The following is a 27980-nucleotide window of genomic DNA, read 5'->3' as shown; positions in this document are numbered from 1 at the left end:
GGCAATTGTATCATGATGGAGCTCCTGTTGAAGCTTTATTCTGTGAAAACTATTGAAACCAAAGTAAACAATGTGTCATCTCCCAAAGACTACTCAGAACCCTGAGACACAAAATAAACTGCCTCTCTTGTTTATGAAAATATTCAAAGAAAACTTAATATGAAATATAATTCAGATGCCAAATACTAGGTTGTTATAGTGCTGGACCAGTGCTAGCTAAATACAGAATTTTTCAAGTCTCCTTTCTTCTGACAGAGCACATGTTTAACATATCACAGACAATTCTTCAATACAAACCCTAACTAAGTATCACATTGACTTTCCACAAAACACTTATAAAGCAAGTGTTCTTCAGAGTACATTCTGCCAAAACGGATTTTTAAAAATAATTAAACTTGACAAAAACTAAACAAAGGAGCTGACAGACTAGAATGTTATCTGCAATTCTTGTTCATTACTAATTTTTTCCCACTGCAACTTCACATACAGTCCATGCCACAATAAATATCAAAGGTAATTGTGCAGATTTTAACATAACTGCTGTATTTAATAATTCCACTTGAATTTATGATGCACTCATTATAACTGAAGTCCCATTTATGGTCAGCTACCATTTGGGAAACAGCCTTTGTGCGTTCAAGAGAACAGCTTTTGGAAATACGCACCACACTGCCACAATAAGCAGCATGCCTTTCACCTTCTCCAAACTCAAATCACTGCAGCCTTTATATCTCCCTACTTCAGCTACATCTAATAAGTAGATTTCTCATGCTTTTCTGTGGTTTTATTCTAATCACATCTGATCTGTGTTTTACTTACCTGGCTAAAATGCTGTAAAAGTAATCTGTCTAAAAGCTTGTTCTAGAAATCTGGCTGTAAATATTTCTGAAGAGAGTGAATGAAGAAACAAGAGAACATTTTCTTGTAGCATTAGTAGTACAGGTTACAGACACTGTAAAGACTGCTGTAATGACAGGAAATCAGATGCAGCAAGTTGCAATGCAAGCCTGGTAGAGATTGCTAAACCAACTGCAGAACACAGAAGCAATAAATAATAAATAAACATGACTGAAAAAACCCCCAAAACCCAACTAAAAACCAAAAGGAAACCACCCAAACCCTCTATATTTATCTCACGCCCCTTCATCAGGATTAAGACACATGGACTATGTATCTGTGCATTGGGTAACTCCAAAAAGGAGAATGATCTTCACCCCTCCTCACTCCATGCTTTCATGAGCAATACCTTCTACCTTCCCACATATTTTTAGCTACATTTTTTCTTATCTTTTCAAAACACCTATCCAGGCACTAAGCCAACAAATATTAAGAAACTTCTATGGGCCCAGTTTTCAGCCAGAACTCAATTCTGATGTTTCAATAATTCAACTAAAGACTAACCTTAGGTCACTCTCCATCAAGGGTTTCTTTACACTGAATTGCCTGAATGACAAAGCATAGCTGATATCAATATTGCTAGCATTTCCTTCAGCTTTCTTTAAAAAATATAATTTCCCCTCCAATCTACAAGACTGGTAATCACATTATAAATATATGAATCTCGATCCACAGAGGACCCCTCCTAAGCAGATCTCCATTCCTCTGACAGTAATAAGCATTGCAAGCTTATTGCCAATTTGTACTTCCTTATGTGTTAACACTCCCCTTACAATCAGAAGCATGTTTTTGTATCCCTATTGCTTGGGGGAAAAAAAGAACATCAGACAATAAATGCCATATTGTTCTCTTACAGCCTACCTCTTCAACCTCTTACCTATTCTTCCTTTTCTTCCTTACTTGTAAGTGTACATTCTTGTTAAACATGAGACTAGAAACTTTCACTGCATGTGTGCCTAGCAAATAGATGAGGGGGAAAAAATTAAAGAGATAGCACAGCATATAAGGCCAACATTCCGTAGAGAATGTAGGTTCCTAGCTACATACAGGACAGCCTACTTAACTATGTCACCAACACCTTGCAGGCAGGAAAAAAGAAAAACCCAAGAATAACAAAACCAAAATTTTATGGTTCTCTGAGAAACTGCAAAATAAAATAAACAAAAATTTAGAAATTAAACAGAAAGAAACAATGCAATTCTTTGCTCCCCATCTAGCTCTAATAAACTTTTTCTGAAAGTGTACATGGAACCAAATATCAGCCAACCTGAACACACACTTGTTTTCTTAAAATTAAAATTCAGAGTAATTTTCTAAGGGAAAATAGAATATAAAAACAAGAGCATTCTATACCAGAGTCCCACATTCTTTCTGCAAAAGAGATTAAGAAGTGACAGGACAAAATCTAAAAGCTTACACTAACATCACTAATGCTTTAAATGCATATTTAAAAAAACAATCCAGTGAGAATCAGATGATGGAAACAGGTTTATTAAATATTCCTAGTAGAATTTAATTGTTCTAATATATTATTCAGCTTTTCCATGGCTAATTTGAACCATTTCAACAGTTCTTCACCAGTATCTCTGCTTAAAGAATAGTATTATCAAATCCAGATGTTATACTTCACTCATTACCATCCATTTCTTAAATAAATAAAGAATGAATAAATTTAGCCCATCGCAGTTAGTTTCCTATCTCATCCTCAACCTACTACACAGCGATATTTCCTTGTAACTGTTTGCCAGATTTCTATTCTGCACTGTTCTGAATCCAGACAAGAACATGAAGGATAAAAACCTGATTTCATTGCATGACCTTAGAACTGAAAAAAATCAGAATTGCAAATAAGCATCACTAAGAATTCTCCCCAAGCACATTAGTGAACTGGATCAAACTAAGAGACTTCTATCAAATAATTAATGATGAGCAAGGTCCGAGGAAAATGGCAAACTCTGGAACAGTTCAAAGAAATAATCTGTTCCTATGGAAAATTTATTTTAAGTGACCATACCTGGAAGCAATCCCTACCTGGAAGCACAACTTGGTTTTTTTTATTTTTCTTCCTCCAAATTCATTACAAAGAACAATTTCCAGAAATAAATTTTTATTTAACACATTTCATAATGTCTTTTAAACTCCTGGCAGGAATAACAATGTACTTTAATGGGTCCCCCAGCAAATGTGTGCACATACGAAACATTTAAAGAGGTTTAATCTGTCAGGTATTTCCTTGGAAACTATGAGCAGTCACACAATTTCTTTTTCAAGGGAAATTAGTTGGGGTTGTACATTTTTCATGTTGAGCAAATAAAAAAAAAGTGTTTTGTTTTGTTTGACTATGAATTTTTAATTCTTGCTACTTCAGCAATGCTAGCACACACATTAAGGGATTCTAGTAATGGATTTCACCTAAATTTAGATTGGATTTTTTTTCCCTTTCCCTTAAGAGAACTCATTATAAAGACACCTTCCTTTACTGCAGGTCATTCTGTCAATTCCATCAAAACATAGCTGACCTTTACAGAGCTCAGCAGTATGTTGGTAAACCCCACACATAAGCACGTTAGAAATGAGGTTTTTCAGACCACTGTAAAAATTTCCTCAAGAATATGGTTTCATTAGAGAAAAATCGATCAACAACAGTTGAGTTTGCCTTAAGTTACTGTTAGGAGTTTGCAGTTTGAGATTTGACCTGTATTCTTTGCGCAGCATGTTAACAACAGAAATCTGGATCTGAAAGCTTTGAAATTCGTAAAAAGGGTTTAATTCATTTTTGCTGGAGATGAACTAAGGGTGAGGAAAGCAAAAGACCTCTAAGACAGCTGAGAAGGTATTTTCAATTCTTCCTACACTTATTCTCCAAGGCACAGCTAACTGTTTAAGAGCAACACTTCTCATGTGCTCTCCTGTCCACACAGTTCTCACAAGACCCCTAAAAGCTCTGCATCACTACTCATGAAGTAATACTGAAAATACATGTGAAGATAAAAATCAGATTTCTGAATTACATGTCTATCCTTAAATATACCACTTTAATGAAATTCAGAATTAGAAGTCCAAGAACGTTATAATTCTATCTTTATGAACCCTATTCTTTACTTTAGAAGCAACCATGTGTTTTGTATGTGTCTTGTAAAACCAGTTTCATGGCAATTGTAGGATGTCATATGGAAATGAAATACACAAAGCTAAAATTGCACTGCATAATCCAGTCAGGGTATTTTTTTAAAATTATATTAATGAATGCCAGAGTAACTCTACAATCTGCCTGCATGAGTCCTAATATTTTTCATGTCAGTTTTACCTAGATAATCAAAACTCTCTACCTTGAGGTAGATTTATTCCCTTTTTTATTATGTAAATGTGTACATTTGCTTACATTTGTCAACTTCCCAATGAATGGAAAACCCATTACTAATTCACAGGAAGGGTCAAGAATCAAATATTAATCTTCACATCCCCAAAAATCATTGTATCAGGTTTCTTCCACTGATTAACAATATGAGAAAGCTGTCAAGTATTTTTTTTTCCTTTCTGCATACTTAATTTCTACTGTTGCTGCAGTGTACAGCTTTCATAAACAGAATCCTCTAAGAACTCTCTGAAGTCAAAAGCAGGTGTGGCTATTTTGAAGAGTATGCACTATTTTCAGTGCAACTGTTCCAAGAGTTAAAGGCAAAGAAAAAAACTTAAGACAATAAAAATGCCTATCAGAGAAAGAGGCTGGGAAACCACATCTATATGACCAGCCCTCATTAAAAAAAATCTTGAAAAAGTAACTGAAAACAATGACAGTCTACAAAGAAACATGATTAAACATTTTTTCTTTAATTCACTTGGCTATATCTCCTTTAATATATGTTTTTGATTGATGACTGACAAAAAGATACAAAGCCTTCCTAAAATGAAGCAATAATTTTAAACAACTAGTTCAAATCTAACTAGTTTCTATAATTTCTCACAGATTCTCTGATCACAATGTGCACTAATGTAAGAACACAAATATCCTACTGAGTCAAAAAAGGGTCATTTTAGCTCAGTGTTGTTTGCACGAGTGGCAACAAAAAGCAATATTCAGGAAGAACATGTAAGCCTAAGCCTTTTTTGAGCACATTACTCTCGTTCTCTCTGTATGTACAACTGTGTGATTGGGGAAACTCAAGAGCAGTGCCCTGTCTATTCTCTTTACAGACCTGTTGACAATGTATTCATCAAATTCCTTTTCTTAAGCTACTGAAACAATCTGCTCCTCCAATACCCTGTGGCAAAGAATTTCAGAAATTTACTACTCCGTGCATTTTGAAATAATTATTCAAAATCAACCAAAAAGTCTTCCTTAGACTTTTTCCAAACTTCTTGTCCTACAGGTCCTGAGTAGTACACAGTTCCAAGCTGCAGGATTTCATAACAGTTCTACATTCACCACCTGCATTAATTTTCAAGTTTCACTTATAAATCCTCCTACAATCTTCACCTCTCCAAACTGGTTACGTCTTTCTTGGAAGGCAAGAGGCGTTCCCTTGATTAAAATAAAATAACATCTCACTGCCTTCTCTAACACCAACATATGCTCCCTGAAATACAGGGACTGTAGCTCTCAAGGGTAGGGCTTCCCAGGGCTTTACACAGGAACGACACCATTCCTCATGTCCTCAGTATCTTTCTGATGATGCCCAATAGCTCTGCTGGCTTTTCCATCTGCTCCTGAACATTGCACCAAAAGTTTCACATAACTCCTCACAAATCCAAGACTGCTCCTCTTAGTTGCAATGAGTTATGAATGTACTATCTGTGTGCATGACCAGGCTCATTACACACCACAAGATGACATAGTAGAACTTTAATAACCTATTCCTCTTTTTCCCACCTATACATTTCCTTTACCATATGTAGTACCATAAACATCATTAGCTATGAAAGTCTTAAACATTTTCCAATATTTCATCTAACATTGTAGTTCATTGAGTAGAAGACAGCTTGGTAAAAGCTACAACGGGAAGAACCAGAGCCACAGCACCTCAGAGTCAGAGAAGTGTGAAAATTGCGATAAAAAACCCGACCTGGTGGCTGTGACCACAGTAACAAGTAGGGCAACAAGTACCTGAAAGTGTTACTTTGTTTATTGCTATCCCCTAGCTTTCATGACACTACCTCAAGAACAATCCTAAAAGCTGGTTCCGAGTTGGCTCCAGCGTAGTTCGGAAAGTTCCAGGTTTTACATCTGACCAGTCCAAATCAGATTAAAGTCTGTCTTGAACAAACTGCCCCCAAAAAGCTGTAGATGTTCAGGGAACTCGCCAGTAACCTACTGCCAACAGCAGCAATAAAATGTATGTGAATGACAAGTTCTTTGAATAGCTTCAGGAACCTCTACAATAGCTGACTCCGGGCCAAAGGGGACTACCCCGCAGCCTAAGTACACAGAAGCCCATCACAAAACTTCTTGGCTCTGAACACCCTTTCAATAGTATGAAACCACATTCCAACTAGACCCAGATCTGCAGAGCTTGCAGACTCCTGGCTCCACCACTGAAAACCACAGTCCAGCATGACTGGCTGCTTCAGAGCTGCCAATCGGAACTCTAGAATCATCAGCCCCATGATAGTTTCACTGAACCCAGGGAAGATTCAGCTTACACTTGCTAAACTCATATTTAATTGAAAAATCTTTGCATAAATGAAACAGACATCTCATGAAGTGAGAATCACAACTCCTAGCAAGCTACATATTTAGCAGTATCACATGATACTTGATCAAGTTGATAGTGATTGATACTTGATCACTGGATAGTGATTTCCCAATTTAAAACCAAAACAAGACAGCACACACACCAGATATCAAACCTTTCAGTAAGAGATGCACAATTACTACTGAAGAGCCATCATGGGACATCAATGTATAGAAGTGGGCACATAGGAAGGACAAGATGCTTTTTGTTCTTAGAAGATCACATAACCAGGAATATTTCTGGATTTCTCAATGTAAAGCTCTATTCTAAACCACACATTAACAATCTATTTTTTGAAAACAGAAATATGACATAGAGAAATAAATTAAATCAAAACAACTTGAAATTTGATTTAACCAAGCACAAACAGACTCAAATCCACACTGAAATACTGAAGTATGAAAGCACTGCTGAGTTTCATACTGAAACTCCATATTCCTTAACTCTCATTCTAAAGAGAACAGCAAGAAGCGTCATTGCTTCAATTCAGAACTAAGAGTGCTGTTAACACTACACCCTTCCCCCTGACTCAGAAGACTTTATCAAAGAAACACTTCAAACCCACCTGGTCTGAAACTGCAATAACTCTCAGATTTATCCATGAAAGAAACCAAAAACCTTCCATTTCATTATTATACTGCAAATTCAATGATGAAAGAATCCAAAAGGCTAAAGAAATGCTAAGTTACATATATGATATATAATTTTGTTCTCATTTATAGTGACTGCAATTATTGAATGTAAAACTATCTTGTTGTCATGTTTCCACAACAGTGGAAAGTCTGAGAGTGAACTTGATGCCCTTTTAGTATGTTCCCAATGACAATATTACTGTCTTTCGTTAAAATTCATATGAGAACATAAACACGTTGTGCCAAGTTTTAGCAGCTTGCCAGGTAGTTCAACTTCTGATATGTATTTTGGGTTACTCAGTTCACAGGAGGAAGCTCTGGAAAGCCTCTGTATCCAGGCAAATAGCTGAACTTCAACAGTTCAATACAGAAGCCAACAACAGCATTACAAATCTCAGAGCTTGCATTATGTAACCCAATATTGCAGTGGTTTTGCTGATGACTAGATTGGTATTTGAAGGACTTATTTCTGTGTTTCATACTGATACTAAAGCAAGTACCCCTAAAAATGCTGAGAAGTTCCATTATCCTATAACTGTAAGCCAGAAATGAAGTTAATCAGAGATCAAGGGACATGACAGCATTTTAGGGAAAACATTCCAGAATCAAAATATCTCAATAATTGCCCATAGCCACAGTCAAAAACTTCTGAAGATGAGGTAATAATTTTAAACTAGAATAGCATATACTTAGATTGGATATAACGAAGAAATTATTTGTGTTGAGGGTGGTGAGACACTGGGATAAGTTGCCCAGGGAAGTTGTGGGAGACCTTCACTGGCAGTGAACAGGTTAGGTAGAGCTTTGAGCAACGTGAACCTCTGAAAGGTGATCCTGATCTTACAAGCCCCTTCAGACATAAAACATTCTGTGGTGTCCAAACCAAGGATAATTAACTGGATTTTGATGCAGTTAAGTAATGCCTTTAGAATTTTTTTTCCCTGTGTTTTTTTTTCACTGCACAATGTTGCTGAAGGCAGGCTGTATAGAAAATTAAATGCATACAGTCACATTAAGAAAAACATACAGAAATCCCAGCAGTAACAAAGCATGCCAATTGTTGTCTTATGCACATTATATGATGTGTCCTGCTTTTTAGTACTTACATTACATTTTTCCCTGAAGAAAATAAATGGCTCATGTATAATATTGGCCTAAAAATGTTGTGATAGCACAACCAGTGTATAAAAATTGAGATTTTGTGAAACAAAAAAAAGCTTGTTCCAAATAATTTTAAAATTATGGTGAATCTTCCTTATAGCTTTGTCTGGAAACATTAATTTATGAGAGAAACTCCTAAGACATTTACATCTCTCTTAGGCACACCTAATGTATAGGCTGTTTCCTGATTTTACAAGGAAGATTTTCTAAGTATTTCCCCAATTTCATGGAACCATTCTCTATTCTTTACTTTTTAACTTACATTTCTGCATTCTTAGTTGTGCAAGCCCCATTTATACAGTGACTCATTTTGGCACAGCCTGATCACTGCAGCACAGCCCAGCAAGAGCAGCGTCCATGGTCAGAAAGCAAAGGTACAAGAAGCAAAAATCTGGAAATCATACTCTTGGAAAACTTGTTTCTCAAATGTTTGTATGACTATAAAAAGAAACAAACCACACATTTCTAGTCCAGGTCTAGTGGCACCTTTTGACACTCTCTCCAGTTGCTCAAAATTCAAATCAAAACATACATGCTCTTATTTGGAAGATGTTTACATTTGGCAAGTATGGTCCTTTTATTATTTTTTCCCCTTGCTCTCTTTATGTCTCTTGAATGTGATTAAATGAGGTAAGTAGGTAACCTAATTGTCATTTAAACCAGCAGATGGAACAAATTCAAAAGGTGTCAGTATAGCCTCACCTGAGTTACCATTACGAGTGGCCAGAAGCTGTCTAAAGGCTCAGTCCATCGACTTACTGAGGATAAAAGTATAAGGTTAACGACTAGGATCTAAGGGAACATAAAGGATATAAGGCTAACTCTCGCCATAAGCAGGAGCTGAAGAAAAATGACCCAGGTCTGGAAAACTGTTTTGGAAGAAACTACCATCTCTGCACTAAGACTTAATTTAATCTTGTTTTCTTAGTAATTCCCAGAACAGCGCCAGCCAGCCAAGAGATTTCTCCATCTTTCATTTATTCTTTTGCTCTAAAGGTTGTTACTACTGCAGCAAGAACATCACCACTAGCAATGCTTTTGAATGTGGCTGTCAAGGCACCGAGCAGAAACCTCCTCAGGCCATGGAGGGACACATATTTTACTAAGTTTCTAACTCAGCCAATGAGATACAATAACATTTCATACAGGGAGAGAGGCCACTAGCTTGAGGAATTCTCATTACCAAATACAAAGAAAGAGCTTCTGACAGTAGGTATATCAGAATTACAACAACAACAAAAAAAAATTATTTTAAATTCTCATTTCCTGCTACAATAAGGCTACTATAAACAATAATATTGTTATGAATATTGCTGCTGGGTCTTTGCCCTTGTAGCCATGTTATGTTCTGTTCATCATATTCAGTAAGTGAATAAAAGGCCTCAAAATAGCATGACTGCACCAAAGGCAAACTAACAGTTGTGATACTCTGAATTATGTATAACTGTAATACCAGTGCAGTCATATGACAGCCAAACTCTAGTAGTAGTGCCTTCTTTAAATATATATTGGTTTCCATTAATTACTTTCAATTTGTATCTAAAACCAGTGTTCACTGTTGATGTATCTACTACACCCTGTACTAATGGTGATTTAACTGAAAAAAGGCTTTAAATACACATAAAATAACATCACTTTTGCAGAAAAAAAAAATCATAAAGGACTTGGAAGTTAAGAGTAAGAATATTAGTAACATCACAGTTAAGCCGGATCTGCTTTCACACACACATCACTGCCTAACATCCTGCAGGAACTCCACAGAACTGCCAGGAAGAGAGCTGCACATTCTGAATTTAACACACTGGAACACAACCAAAGAGATGATTTCTGTCTTATCATACTCCAGTTCATCCATCATCTTTCTCTTGTTTTGCAGAAGGCAAAACACTACATTTCTGAACTGTTATCCTTTTCCAAACACTTACCAATGCAGTCTCCTTGCTGATCTCATTTTGAAACATAGCAGCAATTCTAACTTGTTGAAACAACAGGAATTTTCCCAGGTCACCGGATCAGTCTCTGACTCCCCATATGCTAAGCAGGCACTTTAAGAAGAATATTAACATTTTGCAAAAATTTATAGCAAAGGCTCTGTCAGCACTTGTATACAATGTGCACAAAAAACCTCCATTCAGCTTGTTGAAGCCACATTCATACAGCATTTCACTGTGATTCACTGACTACTTTGAGAATGCCTGGTTTATACAAAACATTACTCAAAAGAAAAGTGAAAAAATTCCTGAGCAGTAAACTGGCTTTAGGAAGATTATCTGCTTAGAGAAAAGCAAAGATACCAAGGATAGCTTGAGCAATAATACTTTGAGCAAATCTGTAACCTATTACAAGTTACAAACTGTATGATTTAAGAGCAAAAGAACATAATCTTGCATCTTCAGTGTTCTTTCTTCGACAGTACAAACAGTTACCTGTACACCAAAATGTACCTTTGACACTACACACAAGTGTAGTTGGAAGCTTGGTGGTAGAATTTGTGACCACATTTCCACAAAAGTCATAGCACAAAGCATTTAATGGATCATCAGCAACCCATAGTTGTGTGCACTGTGCTACAAGTGGAAGAAACAAGCCAGTTTACTTCTTCCTAGATACATGTACATTCCTAGATGTCATGTTCAGCCATGAGACCACACAACTTCCTCTGAGAAGGCATGTATTAAAATACACCATTAACAGAAAAACTGGAAGTAGCTTTGGACTGTTAAAGAAAGCATCAAACAACAGAACAAAAGTAATTCCATTTCATATATACCAGGCTTAAGGAACTATTTGAACTGTTGCTAAGCAGCAGCAGGCTGTGCGCATCACATCAGACTTCAATGTTTCACTGATATGTTAGAAAAAGTTTTGCAAAATCATCTATCAAAAGTTTCCAACTATTTATCCATACTTCATCAAAAGTGCAGTCTGAAACCTTATTAACCAAGCACTACAGCAACTAACACAAATGCAGATGCTGTTGTGTCACAAATAACACACATCTGTATTTAGTCCTCTAGAGCAAAATAACAGACAACCAAATAACAGAGAAAGCTTTTAGATTTTGGCAGGAACCTCTTCCCCTATGGATAGAACAGGCTGTCCCCACAAAACTGGTATTTACCAAACGTGGCTCGATGATCAAATTACACTTTCTCTGGTATTCACAAAGTAGTGAATGCATGTGTCACAAAAAGCCACAAGAAATCCGCAAAGTTGAAGAGTAACTCCAAATATTCCCTTTCCTTTCAGATACTCCTTTCAGAAAGTACTCTCAGTTCCATGATCTATACACAAAAAATCCCTTATTTTTTATATTCATATTTTGTTCTTTAAAAAAGAACAAAATTTCAGTCACATCAATTAAAATTAAAAATATTCATGTAAAACAAATAATTGGTCCAGGATGGTAATGATACTGATTATAACGTTTCAAAAGCAGGACCTTTCTTATAACTGAGAGTGCCAAACTAAGACCATAATTTATGGCAGAACCTATATGCATAAAAAAAAAGAAAAAAAATTAGTTGCTAAAGAGCATTGTGCTCATTCAGATTAAGGACTCCACAGGTAAATTCATCTCACTTTTCTTCTTTGTTCTTTCTTAATAAATAAATAAATAAATAAATACTAATGCAAAACAGTTAAAGTTTTACCAAACCACAATATTTAAGGCTCTTCATTAAGTGTCCTAAGCAAATGATACTTATAAATATTTAGAGAACAGTCTACTGGCTTCAATACAAATGAAAGCTGGCTATTCAGCCAACTAAAAGTTTTATATCTTTCAATGCTTCAAAGTAATTCCAGAATTAACACTCTGGCCTACTTCCTTTTGGGAAAAAAGAAAAAAAGCAGAAAAAAAATCCTTTGAATATGTATGTGTGAAATGTCTATGAGCCTTTTCAAACCAGGGGTATAAAGGCCACTCACAGCTCCAGATGCAAACAGTGAAGCTCCAGAACTCAGATTATTAGAATCTGTCAGCTGCCTCCTGTGGCACAAGGCTGGCGAAGAAACCACCTCAGTCAGGAAAAGCACAGAAGCAGCTCCTTTAGCTTCCCTGAAGACCACAATTCCACAATCACTGTTCTCACTCACTGTGAGGATAAGATTATCGCATGAATTTTCCCCTATGAGAAGACTGCAGGATGCAAGTTAACTGTGTGGCAGCAACAGCCAGCCTTGCATGCTCCTTTACTACTGAAGTGCTTACAGATTTAAGGTGAAACTATGTGAGAAAGCTGAACAGATCGAAATCTTCAGTATACTTGGCCTTTTTTGCCACTCTGCTCTTAGACCCTGCAATTCTGTCCTCCTTCTTGCTCTGGCCATGATATTTGTCCACCTCTTCTCTGTGGCAAATTCAAGAGATCAATCTATTAGAACATAATACATTTTTTCTTGTTGTTGGATTGCTCTTTGTGTTTCAGCAGCGATGAGCTGCTGCATAAGCTCAAACTATCTTGGATACATTCAACCGTATTGCATCCAGCAGACTGGAGTATCCTATCATGCAAAAAGCCTGAAAATGCATTATTCTGAAATCAAAGACTTTACTGCGAAACTGAAAGAAATAATGAACTAGGCTGACATAAATTACACCTGCGTTCCAAGAACTGTAATTAAGAACCTGAATTACAGACCCTGTAAGCATGGCTGGACGAAAAGCTGAATTGGAGCAGTGAGTTATGGGCCATGTGTTGTTATTCCAGCGGCCAGCATTGGATCAGTGCTATGACTGGATTGTTTTTATATCCCACTCCTATGGGACTACATATTAAACCAATTCTACATCTGGAACAGGTGCAGAAGAGCAGCAACTGCCTAAAAAAAAAACAACAAATCAAAAGCATTTCTAGGAAACATGTAAACGCAGATTTTAGGAAGCAATAATCTCAATTCAGAGAGCCTCATAAAAACTGTAACTATATAATCTAAGGCTGCTCTGTATCAAAGCACTTGCAACAGCATCCCAGATAAAACTGTATTGATCTAGAATGTTTTCTTAACTTGGGCCTATGATTCTTGAATACTCTACAATAAAAACCAACTCTATCTTCATAGAATTACTGACAAACTTAGGTTGAAAGGTACTGACAGAGGTCAACAGCTCCAAACATTATTCAAAGCAGAACTTTACTTCAGGTTTAAACCAGGTTCACGAGGCCTTGAACAGCCAAATTCAGAAAAATCCCAAGTATGGATATCCCACTACGTTTCTGGAAAATCACCTACACTGATTAATAACACTCACTAAGAGCAACATATTCTTTACATCCAACTGGGATTTCCCTTGTTGCAATCTATTACTTCTTGCCATTTTGTTTGCTACCTGAGAAAAGCATTCCTGTCCCATCTTGCCTGCAATTCTAACTGTACATTAGTCCATCTTTAGACCTCTCGCCCCCACATTTAACATGCTGAGGTTCCTCAGCCTCTCCACTTACATCGCTAACCATCTTATCTCCCTCAGCTGAAGCTGCTCCCATTTGTCAGCATTTCTTGCAATGGCAGGCACAAGGCTGAAGAGAAGGAATAATCACATACTGCAGCATGATGCCTATGTTATTTCTTATGTTCACTCTGAAAAGCCCTTTTGCTTATCCTTTGACAAGTTGACTTAATGAGAAATACATATTGCGAAGCCCATTCACAGTTGCTGTTTGAAAGATTTTTTTTTTAAAACAAGGTTAATTAACTTGATGCTTTTACAGTGCTTTTGCACCAGCAGTTTTATTACAAATCAAGCAAAGCTAGGTATCTAAGCAAATACAATAACTGATATAGAAATACTTTTTCTCTGCTTTTATGTGTGTAATACACACATCTCCCACATCTCTCTCTTCTTCAGAGCACAGAGAAAAACATTCAGGGTTGACAGCTGCCTACGTAAGAATTGAAATGGGGAAAAAAACACAGAGAGAAATGAAAGTTGTGGGTCTGAACAAGGTAGGAGGAAGAGTGATAGGAAAATTACAGACCTCAGTGCAATTTGTGACACTGAGTCTCCAAATTAAATTCAAACCTCTGTGCCAAGTATTTGTCTGCTACTGTTGGGCTCTATGCAAATCCTTAATCAGTAGCTTCTGTGAAGCCAAACATTTTTTTCCAGACCTTTAGATCCCTCTCCACTAACCAGAAACTTACATATCTTGGTGGAATTTGGTTCCATTTGAGTAAGACTTATTTCTTTCTAGCCCAGACACATGTCCTCTCTAGACATCACAGAGAACACATTTAAATACTTGAAACTGAAATTTTAAAATGCCAAACTTTTTAATGCCAAAAATCAAAGCCGCTGCTAACGTTATTTGCACAGCAGGAAAGTTTTGATGCCAGTATAGACAGTGGAAAAGCTTTTCCAATATCATATACTGAAGTTCAGAAAAAATTGTCAAGCTCCAAATCTTCCCATGTCATCACAGCTGGCAGATCTTGCTCTGCCTTTTTGGATAAATGCAGGATGGCCATCTATTGCCTACGAGAACAGCAAGCCTTGGGAACGGAAAAGCAGGTAGGTATCAAAAAGGACTACTACTGAGTTGCTATTGACACCAGTCATTATGAAACTAAGGAAAAAATAAAAATCCAAACCAAAACCAAATGTTTTCAGATGGACTTCTAAATTTCATTTTCCCCTCACTGCCCTGAAAAGCTGAGCTGCTTCTTACCACCAAGGAATGGAAACTGCTACACTTTCCATAAAACAGAAGTTACCACCATGTTGCAAATAAATGGTTAGTTATTTTAAATGAGGTGGTATAGTTAATTCCTTATGTAGAAATAAAAAAAAGATTAAAAGTATTTGAAATGCTCTGGCTTGCTCTTATCCTACAGATCTTCAAGAGGGCCTACTGATTAGTCTCAAAACTGAAATAAAATCCCTTTTTTGTCATTACACAAGAAGTCCTCAAAACAAAAGCTTAAATATCCTTCTAGTTTACCCTAAAAGCTAAGTTCAAGCTGTACAAAAATGTCAGTGATTTGTCACTGACAAATGTCAGTGATCTGACACTGTCAAATGTTGCACCCTCACTGCACATCTTAAAAAAGCAGTTTCCTCAGTGACTGATCCCCCACTATTAATATGCAGTAGTTTTAACAACACTGACCAAGATATCATAACCTTTTCACTGGGAGGCACAGAGGACAGATAGAGCAGTTTAGGTGTGACAGTAATCAACTTCATCACAGCAGGACGAATTTTCAAGACAGCACAGCAGGAATTTTAACCATACTGTGAATCAATGACAGATAAGTTTAGAATGCATGACAAATTCAGTCTTCCAAAGAACGCACTGAATTTGTCAAAATGCAACACAGGTTATAATAAATAAATCTATCTAGAGCCATTTAACTTCACTATGTTAAAATATATTCTGAAATATTTTTACTTCCTTCAGCTATAGTAAAATCAATCCCTTTTTATCAGCAGTGAGTCCTAAAAGGACTAATAGCTCAGTCAAAAGAACCCTACATGACACCATACCACCAAGCTGAGATCTTTCAGGAACAAAACAAAACAACATATTCTAGAACAATAAAATCTTCTGTCAACACTCCAGTCACATGAATTTAGAATGAGGAGTCATTAAATACTCCTATGCATGGGTTAATAGTAAAATTAGTAAGTGTAACAGTAGAATAAAACACATTCTACCCAGTAAAACCAATTTAACAATTAATTATTTAAACTCTACAATATATGTAACTTGCCTTTTAAGAAAAGTATTCCTTGTATCTCAATTTATAAGAGACAAAAAAAGCTCTTCCTGTAACTTAAAATACTATAAAGAAAATTCCATTACAAACAACATTGGACGTTAGAAATATATTTCTTACAGATTCAGCAAAGAAAACCACTATTAATTACAGTGAAATGCATTGCCCCTATTCCTTTTTCCAACATCAGAGGAATTTCTGCATGAGTTGTCTTTACAGCTTCCCAAATACTACATAATTTTCTCAAATATCAGTGACTGTAACAATTTCAATCTTGCAGAGATCAGTAAGCTTACCCTTACATTAAAATTTCTCTTCAGTGCATAGGAAAGCTACAAATAGTCAGCAAAAAAAACCGTCTGCAAAGAAAAGATTTGTGCTTCCTTTCCAAGCCACAAAATGTAGAAGTTTAGGAGCTGCTTTTCCCCCCCTCCATTTTAATGAAACCTTAAACTTTACATAATTAGAAAAAGCTCTTTGCAGTTGTTGCCATACGGATAGTGAACTCTTAAAGGAACACAAAGCACAGATTTCTACTGTAACAATACCTTTCATTTCTCAATTGATTTGCAATTGTTCAACTTTAACATTACATGATAAGTAATGCTGAACAAAAGCATTTAGAAATACTAGTTTGTTTCAAAACCTAGTATTTCTCATTGTGCACACATTTAAGTCCATTCCAGATGGATGTTTGGAAACTGAATTGGGTAGAAGGCATTCCAAAGAGTCATTACTGAATGAAATAAATGAAACTGTTCTACAGCCACACAAAAGCTTAGATATTTGCCAACTTAGAGAGTGAAAGCCATGAAATAATGCAGCATTTTTTAGAAAAAATCCTAGAAATATTCTGTTAGGTACACATGACTGAAGAAAGACCACCTTAGCAGAACGATACACAAATACAAAGAAATGTAGTATCAGTTCTTAATTATTCAACACTGTATACTATGCATACCAATATGCAGAATTACACAATTTAAAAGCAAAGCATCATAAAATTCTAACTAACTAGTCCAAGTAAGGGAAAATACTTGCCTTCCATTTATGAGACCGAGAACTGAAGCTGACATCTAAAATGATAAAAAAATCCAATCAGAAAAGAAATTAAAGAATTTAATTGTCTATGTACAGGACATTTGACTAGCAATAGGAGAGACAAAGTTTTAGGACAAAGAATGAAAGCATTTTATGGTTTTTTTTTTCCCAAGGGGACCCATAGCTACATAGATTCAATGAAGACCCATAGCTACGTAAGAAGGAATTCTTCAAAACTGCATATTATCTCCTGAAATCTTAAATCTGTTTTTCAGATCTTTCAGTTTCTTATCATATCTACAAAAAACTGTGAATTTCATTTATTATATGACTTTCTGTTGTTTTCACCTTCAAAAATAAAGGTTGAATGAACTGTAGGAACATCATTGCAGTTGAAGATGGAAGCAACTATCTCAGCATTACATATATTCCAAGCAGACAGCAGAAAAAAATCAGAGGATGTCTTGATTTCAGAGTTCTTCAATTTTCTAATGATCCATTGTAGTTCAAATCAGTTTATGTAAAGAAAAATAAATTTCTTGACAGAACTGTCAAGACAGGTTTTATAGACATGTTTCAACAACGTATCAGAGCAAAACCCACAATTATCCTTTTCTCCATTCCACGGTCAAACTGTGCTAATAAAAGCTGTATCTATGTGAAGAATATTTTGCCAGCATAGTACAACCGTACCTACAATACACAGATTAAGCTATAGTTTCACAACACTTTTTCCACTGCAGTACCAGCTTAAGCAGTCCTCATTCCTCAGCTGTGCTGGCACAACTGTTTGTGCAGCTGAGCAGTGAGGCCAGCCAGGGAATCGATCCAGGTTAAAAATAATATTTTTCTGATGGTAAATTCCACAATCTGCTTTGCTGCAAAGCCACCTGGCACATTAACTAGTTACACCAGCACAACTGAGGGGTAAGGCAGGAATAGGAAGCTAAGGTCAAGACAGCCCATGCCAGTGCTGACATGGAAAGAAATGCTCATGAAACTACACTCTTGGTCTTTAAATGTTTTGGCATCCCCTGATTAAGTGCATTATCCAACTACTGCAGAATAAAAGGGAATACAAATACTACCTCACAAGCACGTTTAAAAAAAAAGAAAAGGTTTCCACATACGTTTCAATAAAGTCTATGCAAGGGCTACAAGAAATTCTCTTAGAAACACATTTAAAACAGAAGTTTCAAACTGCTTCCCCCCAGTCCCCCACCACCGTAATCTCCTGTCTGTGGAAGAAGTGTATTTTATCATTCACTGTTTCTTTCATTAGTTCACACACAAAACTTGATCCTGGCTCTCTGTCTTTCAGACAAAGGAGCAAAATGTAACTGCGTTTGCCCTCTTAACAAATTCTAGGCAAAGGAAAAGGAAGGGAAAATAAACTCTTAACTGTGATGGTAACAACTGTTTACAGCATCTTTGTATGGAAGCAAATTTTCTGTGCTCTGATACAGTAACAAGACAAAACCAATACAACTCATCTCACAATATTGGCTATTCTATTTGTGTAAGGGCTACACCCTAGCTGCTTGGTAAGATTTTAAGCTTCAGAGGCAAAAGGACAAGACTTACTTTCTTTTAGTGATCTACTTTACTCCAAGTTTATGAATAAAGATGTCTACAAGGCCAAAAAAAAGGGATGAACTCTCATTGGCTGTGCTCTGTTGAGCACTTTCTACCTTGGGCACGGGCTACTGGCATACAAATAGTCAGGTTTGCAACTCCATGGATAAAGCTTCCCAACAGAAGCTGGTTTATATCGTGTCAGCATGGCATAGAGCCATACTCCACACACACACAATGAGCACACATGTCTCAACCACATTCAAAAGAAGCGTCTCTGGCACACAACCTTCTACTTCCTGCTGGTTACAGCACAATTTTTGAGAGTATTGCAGTTAATATTGAAAGAAAGTATGCTCTTACTTTTTCTTAAAAGGGAAAAAACACTAATTCTGGGAACATTCTATTATTTTATATCTCATTCACACATACATACTTCACACACTTAGTCAAATCTCTGAACACATATCAGAAAAGTCAATAAATTAAATGTATCATTCCAAACATTTAAATTTAAAATATATCAAACAGCTATGTCCAGCTTTTGTAGATTCTATGAATTTGCTTCAAAGCATTAATAAGATATTTTTAACACTATTAACTTAGAGAATAAGGAATAAATGTATTTTTTTTTTCACCTGTTAACTTCAGATGTTTATCCTCAGATTTAATTCAAAGTACAGTTCAGAACTTTTCATAAGAAATACTGTACTTGAAGAATAAGCCATTTAATACTGATTTGGAAGAATTTTGAACACCAAGTACACACCATAGGCTTTCCAGCCATGGCTGGGCAGGGTACTTCTTAGAGATGAGTCATGAGGAACAGGCCTTGTTTAGTATTTTGATTCTTTATTCACCTCCCAACAGATACTACAATATGGCAAACCAGTAACAATAATACATGAAAGCCTGCTGACTCTGGACTACTTTTTTTAAAAAAAAACAAAAACAAACCTCAAGCAAGAATGACTATAATGCCAAACACTGACACAGGTTTAATTAAGTTTAAGATAGAATTCCCCTCTCATCTGAGTACAACTTAGCACAGAATCAGTCAGGTTGGAAGGGACCGCAGAGGGTCATCTGGTCCAACCTCCCTGCTCAAGCAGAGTCATCCTAGAGCACACAGCACAGGACTGCGTCCAGATGGTTCTTGAATATCACCAGGAGGGAGACTCCACAGCTTTTCTGGTCAATCCATTCTAGTGCTCAGTCACTCTCACAGTAAAGCTCTTCCTCATGTTCAGGTGGAACTTCCTCTACAACAGTTTCTGCCCTTTGCCTCTTGCTCTATTGCTTATCCCCTCCCAGGAGTTAAAGTTGTGTGCTTCCAAATCTATTCAAATAAAAACTAGCCAGAAGCATGCACTTCTTCAGCAGTTAAGAGACACAAAAGAGTAAGTGCTGCATTTGTCAGACCTTGCCCAAATGACCCCAGACTACTGATCATCCTGTAGTATAACTACAGTAGCCAATGTCATGAAGGAAACACCACATAGAAGTTTTGAGACAGCAGTCTGGCTTCTCTGGCCTGAACACACCTCTTCAGGGGTCAGGTTTCACTGTACTACTGTTACAGTATAAATTCTCATAAAATCATGGTCGAACTGTTGCCTGTGGGAGCCCACAAACATACTTTATTTAGGTACTTGTTCTAACACCTTACCTGGTCTTGTATTACTCCAATAAAGAGCCATGAATTTTGATGTCACCAAATACATCATCTGACACAAGTACTACCTGTTTATCTTGCACAAAAAGTAAACTGTTTATTTAAAAATGCGTATTTCCTCTTACATACATCTTGGAGTACCATTATTGTAACACAGATGGGCTTAAACTAACCTACCTTCTCATAAGATCCTACAATGAGTAGCTGAGCAAATAACAGCCTGCTGTCATTCAGTGGGGCTCCTTTCTGAAGACCACTCCAGAGCTCTTTTGGCAAGTGTCTTGCACTACACCTTGTTGTGCAAATGTCTGAGAAAAATCGTTTAACAGGACATTATCTATTAAAAGCTAGCAAGTTACCTTCAGTGAAGTTTCTTCATCTATTTATCATTTACCAGTCATTTTTCCATGCCCTCAAACCTCCAAGCCAGCCCAGCTCAACAGTTTGCTGCTGCCACCTGCCGGAAGAGCTTTACTCTCCTTTCTCCATTGCAAAACGAGAAAACTTCTCTGGATCTTCTGCTCATTGGACATTTGAAAAGGGGAAGTCCATTTGCTAGGTGATCAGAAAGTGATTATCTGGCAGGTAAGGGGCAGCCTGAATTAATCTGTAACAAATGGAGCTGGTAAAAAGAGGTACCTGAGAAGTGCCAATAGTGCCTGAGAAGTGCCATATCTAGGGGAAGACACACTTTGCTCCTCAACAGGAGGGAATTCTTAGACTGCCACAGTATTATTTCCAGTGACAGGAACAAGTAGAATGACTGCTGAACTCTCAAATACAACTAGAATGTTGCAAGCTATAAATAAAGCCCACCTACTGTTATTATCAACAAAACTAACCATGTCAATATTACAAAAACCATAAAAAGTTGGTTTCTCAAGTCTATTTTCACACACATGTTTAAAGACACTTGGCCCTTCAAAAATAAAACTCTCAGCTGACTTTAGGTACCTTCTAGAATTCTTGGTCTTGTGTCCCTTTGCAAAGAAAATACAGTCTGAAGTACTGAATTAATACGAAGATCACACATATTTGATTTCAAGCTTGCAATGAATCTCCAAACTGAAACAAACTACTCCATTGCTAATAACTGTGCTAATACCCATCAGTCTGGTGAAAGAACAGGAAACCAATTCATCCATCCACTAAATTCCTTTAAATTTGAATTAGGTCTCCTGAAGTTGCAACTGAAGTAAGGCATGAATCATGACCAAAGGAACTGAGTTGTACAGGTATCTGGTAATTCCTAAAGATAACAATTTCCACCAGAGTGCCATGACGATGCACTAGATTGGTACTTCATCACTCAATTGTGAAAACCCTTCAGAACACCAAACATTCAGTTAGGCAGTTTTACATTTTTAACTTTATGGCAAATATAATTTTAGATTAATTATAGTCATCAGCAGCATGAAGCTGACTAGAAGTGTTTGGAATTTCAGTTTTAAAAGTAAGAAACAGTCATCAATACATATGGTTACATATAAATGGGCTCTGGTTTTCTGAAGATTTCAGAAGGTCTGAAAGAAGAAATAAATTCTTATCAGTGCAATTTATTTCCTTTGTTTCATTCAAAATAATCAGCAGTTATGTTGGCTATGTTCTTCAGCCTCAAAGGACAGAATATTGTGTTTTAAGAATATTGAAATTCTAACTTCAGTACCGGGCAGCACCATGCAGCTCATTGCAAAACTACTGGAGCTGGCAGAGCGCTTCTTCTAGTTATTCCTGTCATTTCTTCAAGCACATCCTACCAATGAACAAAAAAAGGTATTTAGAATCCAACACTTTCATTACTCTATATCCCTTTTTGTCTAATCTCTCATGAATCTTGCCACAATCAGCAAGATCAAACCAGGCAAAGATGTAGTGTGAAATAGATCTGGCACTGTAGGCTGGAAGAAAATGTTAAAAACAGGTATAGGAAGAGCACAGTGTAGATTCCCTTGTAGGACACTTAGGTAAATAAAGAAAGGAGAAGAAAAATCCTGAGAAACAACCCACTAAGGAGAAGAAAAATCTCACATAGCAGATACCCAATTTAAACTGCAGATCTTTGGAGAGGAACAGATGAGTCAATAATGCCTACTAGAAACAGGCTTTTACTACACTCTGTTGAATTCCTTTAACTTCTATTGTCATAAATCCCCCCAAATATTCTATAAAACTACAACATTCTCAATATGAAAGTCCATATGCCTGCCTACAATGACTTGCTGATCCAGTTATTGGCAATTACTTCTGCTCTTGAAAGGTAAGTTTTAGTGGCTGCTCTGATAAACTTTTATCTACCTCAAAACATAAGACACCAACATAACAAAATGCAAAGCTCAGGCTCTCCCCTTCCAATTACAGCAATTTCCAACATCTTAAAATTTCATTCTTGAAGTCCAAGTTGCCAAGAGAAAACTGCTACCTACATGAAGCTGTATGATTCATTTTGCATGTAGGGGAGGATAACAAAAACAAGAAAGTCCTTTTTTTTTTCCAAGGAAAAAAGTAAACACATAATCCTAACCAAGAAAAGGGCAGTTAAAAATTCAGAACAGATTATCATATAACACTTCCCCATGCACACAGACTCATGTAAAGGTAAAAACCAAATACCTGACAGCTATAATCATGGTTCCTTAACAGAGCAAAGATACTCTCAATGTCACTATCCCTAACAGCTGAAGAAAAATGAAAGAAATAAAAAAATTCGTGCCTTATAAACATCTGTGCCAATCAGGCTTCTGGGGAAAAAAAAAAAAAGGTTAAAATACTGGTGTTAAGAAACTACCAATTCCTTTCACTCATTTAAAGAGTGAAGAAATTCAATGAAGAGGTTCAATGAATTATTTAAGCTTAATTGCAAACCAGTTTGTTCAGAATATCCAGGCAGAAAATTAGGTTTTCCAGCTTTTCAAAGAAAATTGTCTGTCTTTACCCCATTCAAACAGACGATATTTCTTTTTGCTCAAGAGCAGCTTCAATTAAAACACTTCATTACAGATAATAACCATTTCAAAATGCTCATAACTACACTTCAATCCAGAAAACAAAGTCAGTATACAAAAATGTATACATGTCACAGTGTAAATTTTTATCAAACTGAAAGAAAATCATGGTTTTTGCTGAGGTAAAAATTTTGATCGTGTAGAAAATGATTGGCTAATGCAATCAGTCTTGCGCTTGTCTTATTTTAATGAAATATAAAGCAGATTTGTTCTAGCAGAGGCAAATAGTTTTGGTTATTTTAAGGATTTGGAGACATCTCCACTCAAGAGTTTATTCATAGGGGTTATCTTTTGAGGACAGCAAGCTCAAAGATACAGTAATAAGCAAATGCACATTTAAAAGATACACTTGATGCTCAAATAGAACAGATCTTCAGTTTTGCACATTGCTGTACTTCATTTCATCCACATTTTCCTGAGAAAATGACTACAATTATTGAAGAAAATTCCTTGAATTTTTCTTGCTACGCTTCTGATCCAAAATAAACTCTCCTTATTTCATTCTGCCATGCTTTAAAGTTTTTGCAATTACATGTGAAACTGGGACAGTAGGACAAGCTTCAAAAAAGCATCAAATGCAATTCTTTCACTCTCCTCTGGCATGACCACTAATACCTTGACCTGCACACTCCAAAATGGTGAAATCTCTTAAGGTTAACTCCCATTCCATAGAGGTGGGTAAGAGGGTGGAAAGAGGCTATTGAGCAAAGAAAAATATCCACCCACTCTTTGGAAGTACACTGATAATTTTGAAAGCACTTGCACCTTCCACAGCATAATGATATCACCTATCACAACTGAAGAGTCAGAACAGTAAAACGTGTGCCCACTGTCGGACACCTGGGTACTGCTTAGAAAGCCCCGTGGTCCTATTTTCCACAGAAACAGATGCAGCAGAATGAAAGGTCTGAAGCAGCTGGGCCAGGGAATAAGTAGGTAGATAACTAATCAGCCAAGTACCACGAGCTCCAAATTCCTTCCTGGTCCTTAATGACAAACCAAGTAAGTAAAGGGCAACTTCTACTTCCTTCTCATTTATACTGTGTGACTCACCTTGAGAAACATCTCAGTTTATTTCATGAACTTTGAGATTTGATTTAATTTGCAAGCAACCCTCATGGTATTCTCTCCTGATCAAGAAGCACAGAGGTTTGTGTCTCAAACATGCTTTTACTTCTGGGCTGATTGAATACTTTCCTTTACTTCTCGGCTGGATCACTGTTTTCTTTTCCATTCTTCCACCCCTTACAAAATGCAAACGATTTCTTTAATTGATGGGAAAGGTGCCACTGGTAAATCCAGTGTTTGTGCAAATACTTAATGGAAGCCAAAAAAATAAATTCCTTTTTCATCTTAATCAAGCACTTGTTTACCCATATACCATTTACTCATAGTATTTTAATGACAGTAAGGCTGGATATTTCAGACACTCCTTAAAATGTTGTTCCAAAACAGTTCAATACTGCCACTGTCATTCCCCTGTTCCCAGGCATGCATTCCCCCTCTCCCTCCCCTCCTGTGAGTGCCCAATTCTGGCACTTATCTGATTCTGCAGCAAGCCAGTTCATGAAGCAAAGTCAAGACAGGGAACAATGTTGTGTTAATTTTCTGCTAGTTTAGCTTTGAGTCAGATGAATGTGAGAGTGAACACAGGGAAAGAAGCAGAGCCAACTTACACTGATTTACAAATCATACCCTCAATATTTCCTAAGAACAATCTTGGAGGAGAGGAGAAAAATTGAGGTTCTACTCAACACTAAATCAGACTTTTCTGATTTTACGTTACCTTAGCACTAGAATTAACACTAAAGAAGTTAAAAACCTAGTCCAATCACACAAAGCTGCTTCTGGCAGCTGTTACAAACAAGCAACAATGTAGGCCTGTGGATAAGAGGAAGGAGGAAATATACAAGTTCCAGAGAAGCAATACAAAGGGTAAATAACAGCTAACTACTTCCTTCAATTGGTAGCAGCTATAATTGGAAAGAACTCTGTCAAAACAGCATCTGAACTGAAAGGGAGTGGAGAAGTTTCACAAAGACTGGTAGAAAAACACCAAGAGAGAACCTCCCATCAAGAGTTAGGGAAAAATACCTTTAGCTATTTAACACAGTACCATAAGCAAAAAAATGGCCACAGAACTCCCCTTTTCTAACAATCCTCTTCTCTAGAAGGGCAGTTGAAATCCTTGGATACAAAGGGTATCCATATTAGGAAGAGACTCGCAGCTGGGCTGCCATAGTTTCAGGCTAACAGAGCTTTACTTTGTATCTGCAGTTATCTTCACCTGTGAAACTGCACTGGCAGAAATCCCTGGGGTAATGGTGGAGAACTTTTGACAGCTGCCAGGAAAAAGGGGGAAAGAAAGGGTGAAGTGTGGCCATGGAAAACTAGTTGTTGTTTCCTCTTCTCTATTAGCTCCCAAACCAACACATATAAGGACAAACCTAAGAGCACCACTGCAATATTTGGGAAGAAGCCTCTACTTTCCATTTATTTTCTGCCAAATTTGTAGTAATAGGCAGAAATAAACAAAAATCCATCCACTAACCTGTGAAAAAATCCTCCACCCACACCAAGATGAGGTAACAGACACTGACAGGCATGAATCAAATAGAAATACTCATGGTGGCGCCCATACAACTTGGTTTTCCTGTTCTTTCCTTCCAAGGCCCTATCTGAGGCACAAGAAAAGTAACAGGCAGACATCTAAGCAGCTATTCCTCTAGCTCCCAGTTAGCTTCCCATACTTTTCTTCTACAATAAGATACAGATTTCCTATCAAGGAACTGATAATATGTAATTTTAAATTTTTTTTTTTTCCTAGGTTTCCCATGTTTCACTATGAACTGTCCGCAAGGAAGAAAAGAGTGCTAGTTATTCTCCATCCGTTTATTAAGGAAAGAAAAATGCAAAGAAAACCTCACTTGCTCTTATGTAAGGGACTAATACCACTGATCCTTTTTTCTGCATGTTACTCCACGAAGGATTTGGTGGAAGGAGATTAACAAGGAAAGGGGAGAGAAAAGCTAGGAAGAGCTGAAATGTCTCCAGCATTCACAGCCTCTCAGTGCCTATGTTTCCTGCTGTTACAACCTTTAAAAGACGATCACTAACCCTTTTACAAAGTAACCTATCATCTACGTTTTCATTACCTTTAAAACTAAAAATCTGTACAAGAATCCTGACAACAGATACATACTCACAAGACAACTAGCTACTCAAAAGGAAAAAATTAACTAAGTAAGTAACCTGCGCTGTAAAAGGCAGACGAGGAAAAGTAACAGGAAAGCTGAGAAAGAATAAAAAAGATTCCTCGCGGCAGCAGGTGAGTAAAGAGCTTTTAGCCCTGTATGGTCTTCCACTTTGGCACATCACTTGGGAAGAAACAGAGTCCCAGAGCAGCAGTAAGTTTTAGTAAGACTAAAATTCACATTAAAAAAACCCAGAGGACTTGCAATTAAGATTTTGTCCTTGTGTGATTCTGTTCCAGACCCTTTCTGTAAACTGTGGAGAGAGAAGCAGAAGAAAATAGAAACAAACCATTTCTACTCAGATTTTGACTTTCCACAGTGTTTTCTGGATATATTTTCTGGATACTGATAATAACTGATAGTCTTTTATTAGAGAAAAAAAAATATAAAACGTACATACAATTAAGAAGAACTGTTAAACCTCAATGTTTATCTTCTAACCAGACATACAGCCAGATATTGTGTATTTTCAGGAAACTAAAGAAAGCTGAGAACCCATTTTATAAAAATAAATATTGAACAAATGCATGGCGAAAAAGTAACTCTGCTAGTCCAGATAGCTCTTTGCAGCATTGACATACTAATACATTTCTTGCATTTGCAACAAAGATAAGAGTCCTGTTAATAGAAGTAGACCAACTTTTGAAAGATAAAATGAGCAATGATAAAGCAGCAAAGGATTTGTAACTATTTGGCTCTGTATTTCACAAGAATTCAATTTTTCACTCATCCCAATTTTCTAATGCTTGTCCTGGAAAACGAATAAGCCCTAGGTTACAGGCAGGCATAATTAAAAAATGTAGATGGGGACTTTTTAGAGGAACTGTCAAGAACCAAGGTATATAAAAAAAAAAAATACCTCATGCTTTAATTTTGTGATATCACCACTGTTTCCCCCTATAAATAAATAGCAAACTAAGTACTATTCTTTACAATTACATAGAGTTTCATTCTCACAAGAGGTTCAGAAAGCATAATAAAGGAGTGAAAACAAATTCTTAAGTTCACCAGGCAAACAAAGCTGCATTGCTAGGCTCTTAAATAGATTTTAAATCCCAGTCAATCCATATATACCAAAAAACAAAGCTACAACAGCCAGAGAAGGTGGGCAATAGCAAAACATAAAATGAGAAAGGGCTTTTGAAACCAGTGAATTTCAACAGTGCACAGTCACTGCAGGCATTCTGCAACATTCATTGATATGACAGTGTAAGGTGATGACTTGCCCTTATCACAAACAGGCAGCAGCTTGAAGTCACACAGACAATGCTGAAATATTGTTTTGTCCA

General features: G+C 36.7%; 1 protein-coding gene across 2 annotated transcripts in view; it reads right to left on the bottom strand.

Moving 5' to 3' along the window:
- The window catches only part of TAB2 (TGF-beta activated kinase 1 (MAP3K7) binding protein 2), a 61408-nt gene that overhangs the window by 23162 nt on the left and 10266 nt on the right, over positions 1 to 27980 (bottom strand). The window contains exon 1 of one of the 2 annotated variants that reach the window (XM_058835426.1): positions 17186 to 17220. The exons of the other annotated variant lie outside the window; for it this stretch is intronic. The gene's annotated coding sequence lies outside the window, so the exon portion shown is untranslated. Of the gene's footprint in view, positions 1 to 17185; positions 17221 to 27980 lie in introns of those variants that run through there. 2 annotated transcript variants of the gene reach the window in all.

The sequence above is a fragment of the Poecile atricapillus genome, chromosome 3 (assembly GCF_030490865.1).
Source record: "Poecile atricapillus isolate bPoeAtr1 chromosome 3, bPoeAtr1.hap1, whole genome shotgun sequence".
Taxonomy (NCBI): domain Eukaryota; kingdom Metazoa; phylum Chordata; class Aves; order Passeriformes; family Paridae; genus Poecile; species Poecile atricapillus.
Note: the sequence above shows the minus strand (reverse complement) of the source record. Positions and strands in the feature narration are given on the sequence as shown.